General features: G+C 44.4%; 1 long non-coding RNA gene across 1 annotated transcript; it reads right to left on the bottom strand.

The window, feature by feature from the left end:
- Positions 1-6,185: 6,185 nt before the first annotated feature.
- On the bottom strand, positions 6,186-6,691 carry LOC116991127. The gene is made up of 2 exons (XR_004416703.1): positions 6,584-6,691; positions 6,186-6,419 (listed from the first exon to the last, which is right to left on the bottom strand). It is a non-coding gene; the product is annotated as an uncharacterized LOC116991127 (long non-coding RNA).
- Between the last annotated feature and the right edge of the window lie 3,619 nt (positions 6,692-10,310).

The following is a 10,310-nucleotide window of genomic DNA, read 5'->3' on the forward strand; positions in this document are numbered from 1 at the left end:
AATAACTCTTCAGCATTGTTTATTTTTCTCTGGACATCTCCAATCCATTGCACAATGGACCGCTAGAACTTTAGAGTTATCAATGTAACTAACTCGCAGACTTTGTCCAGCCCTCTGCCTTCCCAGCTTCCCGACCCTCCCATCCCCACCACAAATCAGGCTGTAAAAGGGTCCCAACCTGTAGCATCACCAATCCATCTTCTCCAGAGATGCTACCTGACCTGATGAGTTACTCCAGCACTCTGTGTCTTTTTTCGTAAACCAGCATCTGCGGTTCCTTATTTCCCCATTGCACAATGTGACCAGTTTTCGGTGCAGAAGGAATATTGATGGCAATTTGGATGCCCACAAAGATTGGGCTAAACTTGTCAAATGTTACACCATTTCTTCAAGAGCAAATTTCACTGTATAGCAGTATAATACAAAGCGCTGGATTAACTAAGCAGATCAGGCAGTATCTGTGGAAGGAATGGAAAGGTGATGTTTCGGGTCGGGATCCTTCTTCAGACTGATTGTTCTAGGGGGGAGAATGCTGGAAAAGAGAGATGGGAGCGGGGCAAAGTCTGGCAAGTGATAGGTGGATAGGTGAGGGGGTGCAATTGGCAGATCGGTGGAGTAAGTTAAAAGGCTAAAGATGAACAGGAGTCATAATGGTGACAGGTAAGGAAAGGAGCGAAACGTAAAGAGGGAGGGATGGGATAGTGTGGAGAATGGGGGTGGAATGGGTGGAATAATGAGAAACATTGGTGGGCGCCAGTTTTAGACAATAGACAATAGGTGCAGGAGTAGTCCATCCGGCCCTTCGAGCCAGCACCGCCATTCAATATGATCATGGCTGATCATCCCCAATCAGTACCCCGTTCCTGCCTTCTCCCCATATCCCCTGACTCCGCTATTTTTAAGAGCCCTATCTAGATCTCTTTTGAAAGTTTCCAGAGAACCGGCCTCCACCGTCCTCTGAGGCAGAGAATTCCACAGACTCATAACTCTGTGAGAAAAAGTGTTTCCTCGTCTCCGTTCAAAATGGCTTACCCCTTATTCTTAAACTGTGGCCCCTGGTTCTGGACTCCCCCAACATTGGGAAAAATGTTTCCTGCCTCTAGCGTGTCCAAACCCTTAACAATCTTATATGTTTCAATAAGATCCCCTCTTATCCTTCTAAACTCGAGAGTGTACAAGCCCAGCCGCTCCATTCTCTCAGCATATGACAGTCCCGCCATCCTGGGAATTAACCTTGTAAATCTATGCTGCACTCCCTCAATAGCAAGAATGTTCTTCCTCAAATTAGGAGGTGGGATAATAGGGGTAGACCTTCTCGGTCAGTCAATATTAGTGAGCAGTATATTAAAAAAAATAAAACAGTGACCTGGTGCTCAGAGTCTCCAGTCTATCTCCTTCCAGATGCCCATTATTCTCCTAATCATATCAGAATTTCTCCAAAGAGTGACAGTTTCTTAAGAGTTTCTATCAATTATTTGTGATGATCGGGTTCTGGCTCAATGGTTATTTGCAGCTCTAAGTTCTCAAGAGTTTTGTCTTTAGAACTCTTGAGACAAAATTCATTGCAGGCTTTGTCTCGGACTACTGCCCACTCAGTAGATAGACACAAAATGCTGGAGTAGCTGAACGGGACAGGCAGCATCTCTGGAGAGAAGGAATGGGTGACGTTTCGGGTCGAGACCCTTCTTCAGGCCGACTGACTGTCACTGAGGAGAATTCAAGTGAGCTGAGGTTCAGGGACTGGAGTAAAGACACCATCTTGTAAGACGGTGGCCACCGCGCTAAGATGAAACTGCAAACTGCAAATAGATATTTGTGGTGTTTTTTTTATTAGTAGTATATTCTAAATTAAACATTGTTTTACCACATGGAGCTGTGAGCTCAGTTCTGCATCCAGTTTCATTTTTTTTTGAGGATTGGCCGGTGCCTCATGAACAAGACATGGAAAGTGAGAAACTTAATGGAGGCGTGTGGGAGAGACAAGAGCGGTTGTGGTTAGTCAATCATTACTCATTGACCGCTTTAGGGATTCACCCGCGTTGCCATGGGAATATTGGAACAGATGTCTCCCGTTCATCTTCTCAAAACTGTTGCAGTGCTCAGTGAGATCACGGATGATCTACCACAGAATTCCAATACCTCTTCCCGCTAGGACAGATGTTTGCTGATCTTGTGCAGGAAGGAACTGTAGATGCTGGTTTAAACCGAAGATAGACTCAAAAAGCTGGAGCCGAAACGTCACCCATTCCTTCTGTCCAGAGATGCTGCCTGCCCCGCTGAGTTACTCCAGCTTTTTGGGTCTATCTTCTGTTTGCTGATCTTGCTCTCCCACTCCTGCCCCTTCTTCTTCTTCTTCTTTCGTGTGGCGTGCACAGCCTAAAGTTGTTGGACAACTTGTTCTATTTGATCTTCCGTTTGTGCACGTCGAGTTGATTGCATTAGTCGAAACAGGGCGGACCAGGTGAAGATTGCAATCTTCCACCCCACTCCTGCCCCTACTCTGTGGGGAGAGATATATGGACCTTCTCAGTCTGTCAACACCAGTGATCAGTGAAAAGGCACAACGTGTTGGAATAACTCAACGGGTCAAGCAGCATCTATATTCCTTGCTATGAGAAAGATGTTGTCAAGCTTGAAGGCTCCATTACCAGGATGTTGCCAGGGCTCAAGGATCTAAACTATAGAGAGGGGTTAAGCAGGCTACGGCTGTTATTCCTTGTAGCGCAGGAGGATGAGGTGTGATCGTACAGAGGTAAACATAATCATGAGAGGAATAGATCGGGTAGATGCACAGTCTTTCACCTCGAGGAAGGAAATTGAGAACCATAGGATGTAGGTTTAACTTGAGGTAGGTAGGACATAATAGGAACCTGAAGGGTAACTATTTTACACGAAGGGTGGTGGGTGTGTGGAACGAGCTGCCGGAGGAGGTAGTTGAGGCAGGGACTATTGCAATGTTTAAGAAACATCTAGACAGGTACATGGATGGGATCGGTTTAGAGAGGTACGGACCAACTGCAAGCAGGTTGTACTAGTGTAGATGGGACATGTTGGTCGGTGTAGGCAAGTTGGGCTGAAGGGTCTGTTTCCACGCTGTATGGCTCTATGTCTCATTGAAAACGCAAAGTGCAGGAACTCAGCAGGTCGGGCAGCATTTCTGGATTACATGGTTCAGTGGCATTTCAGGTCAGGACCCTTCTTCATTCAGAGATGTTTTTTTGCTGCTGAGAGCCTACAGTTGTACAATTAAATGACCCTGGTGGTGTTATGTAGCTGTGGGAGTGGGGTGGGGGTGTGGTTAACTCATATGTAAGGAGGGAAGATGCGTGAAATGTGAAGCCGGAGGAAGGAACAGGGGAAAGTGTATAGGGCTGTCAGAATAGTGGGAGAAATGGGGTGCACAATTGGATGGGGCACAGGGAAGCGAGGACTGGGTGCGGTAAAAGGGGGGGGGGGTGTTTATCGAAAATTGGGGAATTTGATGTTCATACTGTTGGGTTGTAACCAACTCGAGCGGAATATGAGGTGCTGTTCCTTCAGTTTTCCTGTGGTTTCACTGTCAATGGAGGAGGCCCAGGCCAGAAGGATCAGTACGGGAATAGGAAGGGGAGTTCACAAGTTCAGGAGGTGATAGGAGCAGAATTAGGCCTTTCAGCCCATAGAGTCATAGTCATAGGGTGATACAGTGTGGAAACAGGACCTTCGGCCTAAATTGTCCTCAGTGTGTGACGGATAGTGCTAGTCTGTGGCGATCGCTGGTTGGCACAGACTCGGTGGGCCGAAGGGCCTGTTTTCACGCTGTATCTCTCCACTAAACGAAACAAAACTAAACTGAGGCTGCCACATACCCAGTTTCAATGACTCAATGATTCAACGATATTTTATTGTCACATGTAACTAGGTGAAATTCTTTACTTTTGCAGACCATCCTGTAAAATCAAACAGCAGACCTCACCCAATCAGTACACAAAAGTTGCAAAAGTTAATCGAATAGTTTTATATTCTCGCAGCGGAGAACCAGGCCTACCGCCGCTACTGGTCACAGGTAACCCCCCCCCCCCGCCGGGTCACCCTTTGGAATAAAATTCATACAAGGTATGGACTGGTGTATACATTGGGTATTATTGTAGGGAGCAGGAGGTATTGAGCTGACAGACGCGTGGTTTCTGGTTGGGAGGAGCACTGCTAGGTGGGCGGGGCTTTCAACTTACAACTTACAACTTACAGCTGACAGCTGGGGTTCCTCCCGACTTCACACAGAAACTCCAGGGCTTTTATCTCAGTGAGTCAAGTGGTCCTTTTAAGGATACATGGCTGGGTTGTGCAGTGCCTGACACAAATGGGTGGAGGACTCTTGGCTGCTAAATTACAAACGTGCTGGACATTGGTTTATATGTACGCAGCCTCCAGTGGAAAGGGAAGGGTGGGATGTTCACTCATTTACAGGTCAGAGCGGAAATTGGCTTGTGTTGTTGTCCTGGCCTCCCACACCTTACCCTCTCTACGTCTTTGACTTTCAGCAGAAGAAATACTTCAGATCATTCTGGTCCAGGACAAGGTTTGATAGCTTGTGGCTACCAGCTGTTTCCCAAGATAAATCTGCTGGATATAACCCAGATTTGCACAGGAGACAATTGTTTATATACCCCAGCAAGTCTAAGTTCAGAGAAAAAATTACAATTACAAAAAAAAATAGACGAAATAGCAATGCTGTCTGTGGCAAAGTGCAAAGGTTTAGATTTAAACTGCGTTAACTCAGTTCTTGGTGCTTTCATAGCTTTCAAAGTTGAAGAATTATGAATACCATATTTCTGAGTTGACCTTATTCCATATTTTTTCTGTGACTTCAGATGCCTTTTGTCTATTTATTTCCCAGGGAGCTGAAAGTTTTTAATGTGTATGAACAGCTTGCAGCAAAATTCCTCTGTCTGAAGAAGGGTCTCGACCTGAAACGTTCCTTATTCCTTCTCTCCAGAGATGCTGCCTGGCCCGCTGAGTTACTCCAGCACTTTGTGTCTATCTTCGGTATAAACCAGCATGTGAGGTTCTTTGTTTTGATATTATGATATTACTAAGTATCACTATTATTACTTGTGGGTTATTAATTATTGTATATTTATATAGAAACATAGAAATTAGGTGCAGGAGTAGGCCATTCGGCCCTTTGAGCCTGCACCGCCATTCAATATGATCATGGCTGATCATCCAACTCAGTATCCCGTACCTGCCTTCTCTCCATACCCTCTGATCCCTTTAGCCACAAGGGCCACATCTAACTCCCTCTTAAATATAGCCAATGAACTGGCCTCAACTACCCTCTGTGGCAGAGAGTTCCAGAGATTCACCACTCTCTGTGTGAAAAAAGTTTTTCTCATCTCGGTTTTTAAAGGATTTCCCCCTTATCCTTAAGCTGTGACCCTTTGTCCTGGACTTCCCCAACATCGGGAACAATCTTCCTGCATCTAGCCTGTCCAACCCCTTAAGAATTTTGTAAGTTTCTATAAGATGTTTGCAGTTGCATTAATGGGCCTGTTAAGCTGCAGCATGTAACAACTTTTTTGTCTTTTGTAAGACAATTAGACACTCATGATTAAAACACAAAATGCTGCAGTAACTCAGCAGGTCAATGGAGGACATGGACAGGCAACAGTTCAGGTTGGTATCCTTCTTCAGCCACATTGTAATAGTGGGGAGAAAGCTGGTAAAGAGGTGGGGGAGGGACAAAGCCTGGCACAAGATAGGTTGATACAGGTGAGGAGAGTTTGAAATGGCAGATGGGTGGACAAAGGCTGGAGATGAAAAGAAGACAAAAGGGTACCTAAAGGAGAGAAAATGCAGACACAGTGTGCTGGAGTAACAGCGGGTCAGGCAGCATCCCTGGAGAACATGGATAGGTGACGATTCGGGTCGGGACCCTTCTTCAGACTGAAAGGAGACAAGGAGACAAAAGGGTGTCAGATGAGGAGAGAAGTGCTTTTTGGGACCAAAATGGTGATTTTTGCATATGGATTCAATGGGCTGTCTTGCACATGCTATACTCACTGACTGATTGTGCTCACGTATTGTGGTAGTCTTGCTGATCTGTATGCAAAAAATAATTCACTGTACCTTGATACACGTGATAATAAAGAAAGCATTGAATCATTGAACAAAGAGACTCAATGCTGAGGTAATTATACAGTCTGTATAAATGCAATGATCACCATTTATTCCCCACTCGAATGGGGACAGGAAGCAGTTAAAAAACACGCACACTTCAAACATATGTCGATCCCAGTGATTGCTGGATGGGTGTCTGCTTGGAAGCTGTTGAGCAAATTTTTCCATCATCTTGCCTTAAGCTGGGCTTACACAGAACCCAGGCACTGCAAACCACTCTGTTCCGATGCTTTCGTGGCTGGAGCAGTTGACGTTCATCCCTGGAATAAATATGGTACAAGTTAAGTTGGTCTCCTAATCAGCCTTTCAGCTGTTGGCATTGTGACACACAGAGCTGGAGCGCTTTTATATGAAGCAAGTAATAAATGGCCAAAACAGCACAATCCCCTCTTGTGACCATTTCTGTACTAACTAACATACTAACTATGTGAATTCTGGCAACCCAATAGCTATACATTTGCTCCTCAATATTGCTCAGAATTAGTGAGATGAAGCACTTATTCCTTTGCTCTGGAATAACTTGGACAGGCTGCGGTGAGATAAAGTATGTGATCTGTCTTTTAAATAACGCCGTCACTGGCTTTGTGTTTACGCCAGCGTTGATGGCCAATGGATGCAGCTTCAAACAGTATTATCACTGCTCTGTTTTCTTTTCCTAGAAGCACAGTACAAAGAAGAGCGTTTAATGGCCTTTACTGTTTATAAGAACGTGAAAAAATATGCTTATGAGGATGTTGCCAAGACTCGACGGCCTGAGCTACAGGGAGTGGTTGAGCAGGCTCGGATTTTATTCCTTGGAGTGCAGGAGGGTGAAGGGGTTGTACAAAATTATGATGGGAATAGATAGGGTGAATGCAGAAAGTTATTTTCCCATGGTAAGGCAATTAAGAATTCTAGGTTTACGATGAGTGCAGAAACTTTTGACTTTTGTTTATATATTTCCACTGGAGCATCGGAGGCTGAGGAGAAACCTCGTAGAAGTATATTCGCTTATGGGAAGGCATGGATAGGGTAAATCATCAGAATCTTTTTTTTCCCCAGGATGGCAATGTTAAATACTAGGTTATAGGTGAGAGGGGCAAAAATGTAAAATAGATAAGTTTTTACACAGAGAGTGGCCAGGTGTTTGGAATAACTGTCAGGGAGGTGGCAGAAACAGATATGTCAGCAATATTTAAGAGGAATTTGGCCAAACACATGAACAGATGGGGGAATAAAGGCTGATGGTGCAAGTGCAGGCAAATGGGATGATCTCAATTTGACATCATAGTCGGGGAAGGTATGATGGGCTGAAGGGACTGTTCCTATGCTGTACTGTACCATGTTCTATGCAGTAGCATTAGTTGCAAGCTCATACCCTTGACATTTTAAACTGCCAGAGTTTAGATAATTTAAAGAGGTGACCATTGTATAACTTCAAAGTAATGCACAAAAGTGACTCATGTGTTAAATGTAATCTACTTTGCATTTGAAATTTGAGTCAATTTCTGAGGAATGATTTACAAGTCATTAACTTTGCTCCACAATGCTGAGTTCAACACCCGGCACATCCCAATTTTACTTCCAAGTTTTGTCCTTGTTGTTCCTATTTCCTTCTGAAGCCTCCTTTAGGGCTGCATCAAATCTGAAGAGGATAGGATAATAAATATGTTGATATTAGCGGCAAAGAATATCGTCCCTGTCGAACAGGACAGCTGTGTGTCACAGAGTAGGTGGGACAGGGGGAGTTCTGTGATAGATGCCAGAGAGAGGAACAGGTTCTTGGAGATTGGAGTTCAAGGAACTAAACTAATGGTTGCTGATCCGTGGTAAAATGCAGAGATATTTGTCTTCTGGTTGTCTTTCTATTTGCTTACTCCTGTCGACTGTTGAATCTGGCATTCGTCCACACTAAATCCCTCACCAGCTTGTTAAATGTTTCCTTTAAAAGCTTGAGGGGCCGATTTGAACGGCTTCAGAGAACAAAGATTCTTTATTTCCCGAGACATCTTCTAGCATGAAACAAAATGTCTGTATTTCTTTGAAGGGTAATTTTTAGCCTTAAAATGTGAAGTGTTAAATCCAGTCTCTTGCCCAGTGTAGGTGAATCGTGGACTATAACCATATAACCATATAACAATTACAGCACGGAAACAGGCCATCTCGGCCCTACAAGTCCGTGCCGAACAACTTTTTTCCCTTAGTCCCACCTGCCTGCACTCATACCATCACCCTCCATTCCCTTCTCATCCATATGCCTATCCAATTTATTTTTAAATGATACCAACGAACCTGCCGCCACCACTTCCACTGGAAGCTCATTCCACACCGCTACCACTCACTGAGTAAAGAAGTTCCCCCTCATGTTACCCCTAAACTTCTGTCCCTTAATTCTGAAGTCATGTCCTAGTGGACATAGTGGACATTGTTGATGTTATTGTGTTTCAGAGTTTGTAAAGCTACAAAGAAAGTTAAGAATTGTACTGAAGATGGACACAAAAAACCTGGAGTAACTCAGCGGGTTAGGCAGCATCTCTGGAGAAAAGGAATAGGTGATGTTTCGGGTCGAGACCCTTCTTCAGACTGAGAGAGTAGGGTTGTTGTACCGCTGCTGACAAATTCATTTCACTGCACTTTATGTGCAAGTGACGAATAAAACTTGACTTGACTTGACTTGAGAGTCAGTGGAAAGGGAAACGAGAGATGTAGACGGCAATGTAGAGAGATATAGGAACAAATGAATGAAGGATATGCAAAAAAGTAATTATGATAAAGATGGAGAGAGAGGGAATGCAAGGGTTACTTGAAGTTAGAGAAATCAATATTCTATTGTTGCATAGCCACTACATGTAACAATTGAACACTCTTGACTCATGGGATTTGAGTTCACACCTACCTATAGATCAGGTACAGATCGTCGACTGTCTGGAGTTGGTTTTACTTGTTGCCACTTCAGTTATTTAAGGGCCTGTCCCATTTACCCGATTTTTTTGGCCGCTTGCCGGCACCCATCATAGTCGCAGAAGGTCGCCGAATATTTTCAACATGTTGAAAATCCAACCGTGACCAGACTCTTTGGGCGACTAGTCATCACCAAACAGGCGTCACGTGTCGACATGTCGTGGAGTATCACCATCACTGACTTCTGCCTTTGCATTAATTCACAGTCGCTTCCAAGCTTCCCACCTTGACCTGAATCTGGTTCCTTGCTTTTAATCTTTCCTTATCAGCCGTCTCCTGTAGTTCAGCTGTCTGTGTGGTCCCCCTGTTGACTCTTCCTCACTTCTGCTTTCCATTTCAGTGCAGTTGTGACAAGCACTGATTTATATTTCTTGGCTGCTGGCTATTTGACTTGCTACTGCCGAAGGTACAGCTCGCTTACTGTTAGCTGTCTATTTTCCTTGCGGGAGCACCAGTTGTTTAGCAACCTTACAAGACGATGTCTTTGTAGGACTTTGCTACCTCAGTACGGCCAGTTTCCTGCTTGGATTCTCCTCTACCACTCCAGTATGTTTTCAATGAGCCCTCAGTTTCTCCAAAACCTTTAAAAACATCTATCTTTGTTGATCTGGTTACTGCATCACCAGCCCTTTTCTTCTTAAAAAAATCTAAAACAGAGGAAGAATATCATGGACATAGGCACATCACTATAGACTTAAGGTAAGAGGGGAGAGTCAACCCAAGGGGAGGTTTTTTTTACTCAGAGGGCAGCCTGTACCTGGAATGAACTGCCAGAGGAAACTATAGGTGGATATTATTATGACTTTCAAAAGGTATTTGGACAGATATATGGTTCGGAGGGTTTTGGAGCGATATGGGCCAAATCTGGGCAAATGCACCTCGCTCAGTTTGTACGTTCTCCCCATGACCGTGTGGGTTTTCTCCGAGATCTTCGGTTTCCTCCCATACTCCGAAGACGTACAGATTTGTAGGTAAATTGGCTTGGTATAAAGTTTTAAAAAACGTCCCTAGTGTGTGTTAATGTGCGGGGATCGCTGGTCGGCGCGGACTCAGTGGACAGAGGGCCTGTTTCCGCGATGTAGCTCTAAAGCTACAAAAACTAAAAATTAAAGCTTGCATCCCCAGTGAAGACAGCTGAGTCATTGTGTTGCAACAACCAACAATCAATATCAAACTCCGGTCCGGTCCAACGGTGATGTGCGGTTGTAAGG

Source organism: Amblyraja radiata, chromosome 33 (assembly GCF_010909765.2).
Source record: "Amblyraja radiata isolate CabotCenter1 chromosome 33, sAmbRad1.1.pri, whole genome shotgun sequence".
Taxonomy (NCBI): domain Eukaryota; kingdom Metazoa; phylum Chordata; class Chondrichthyes; order Rajiformes; family Rajidae; genus Amblyraja; species Amblyraja radiata.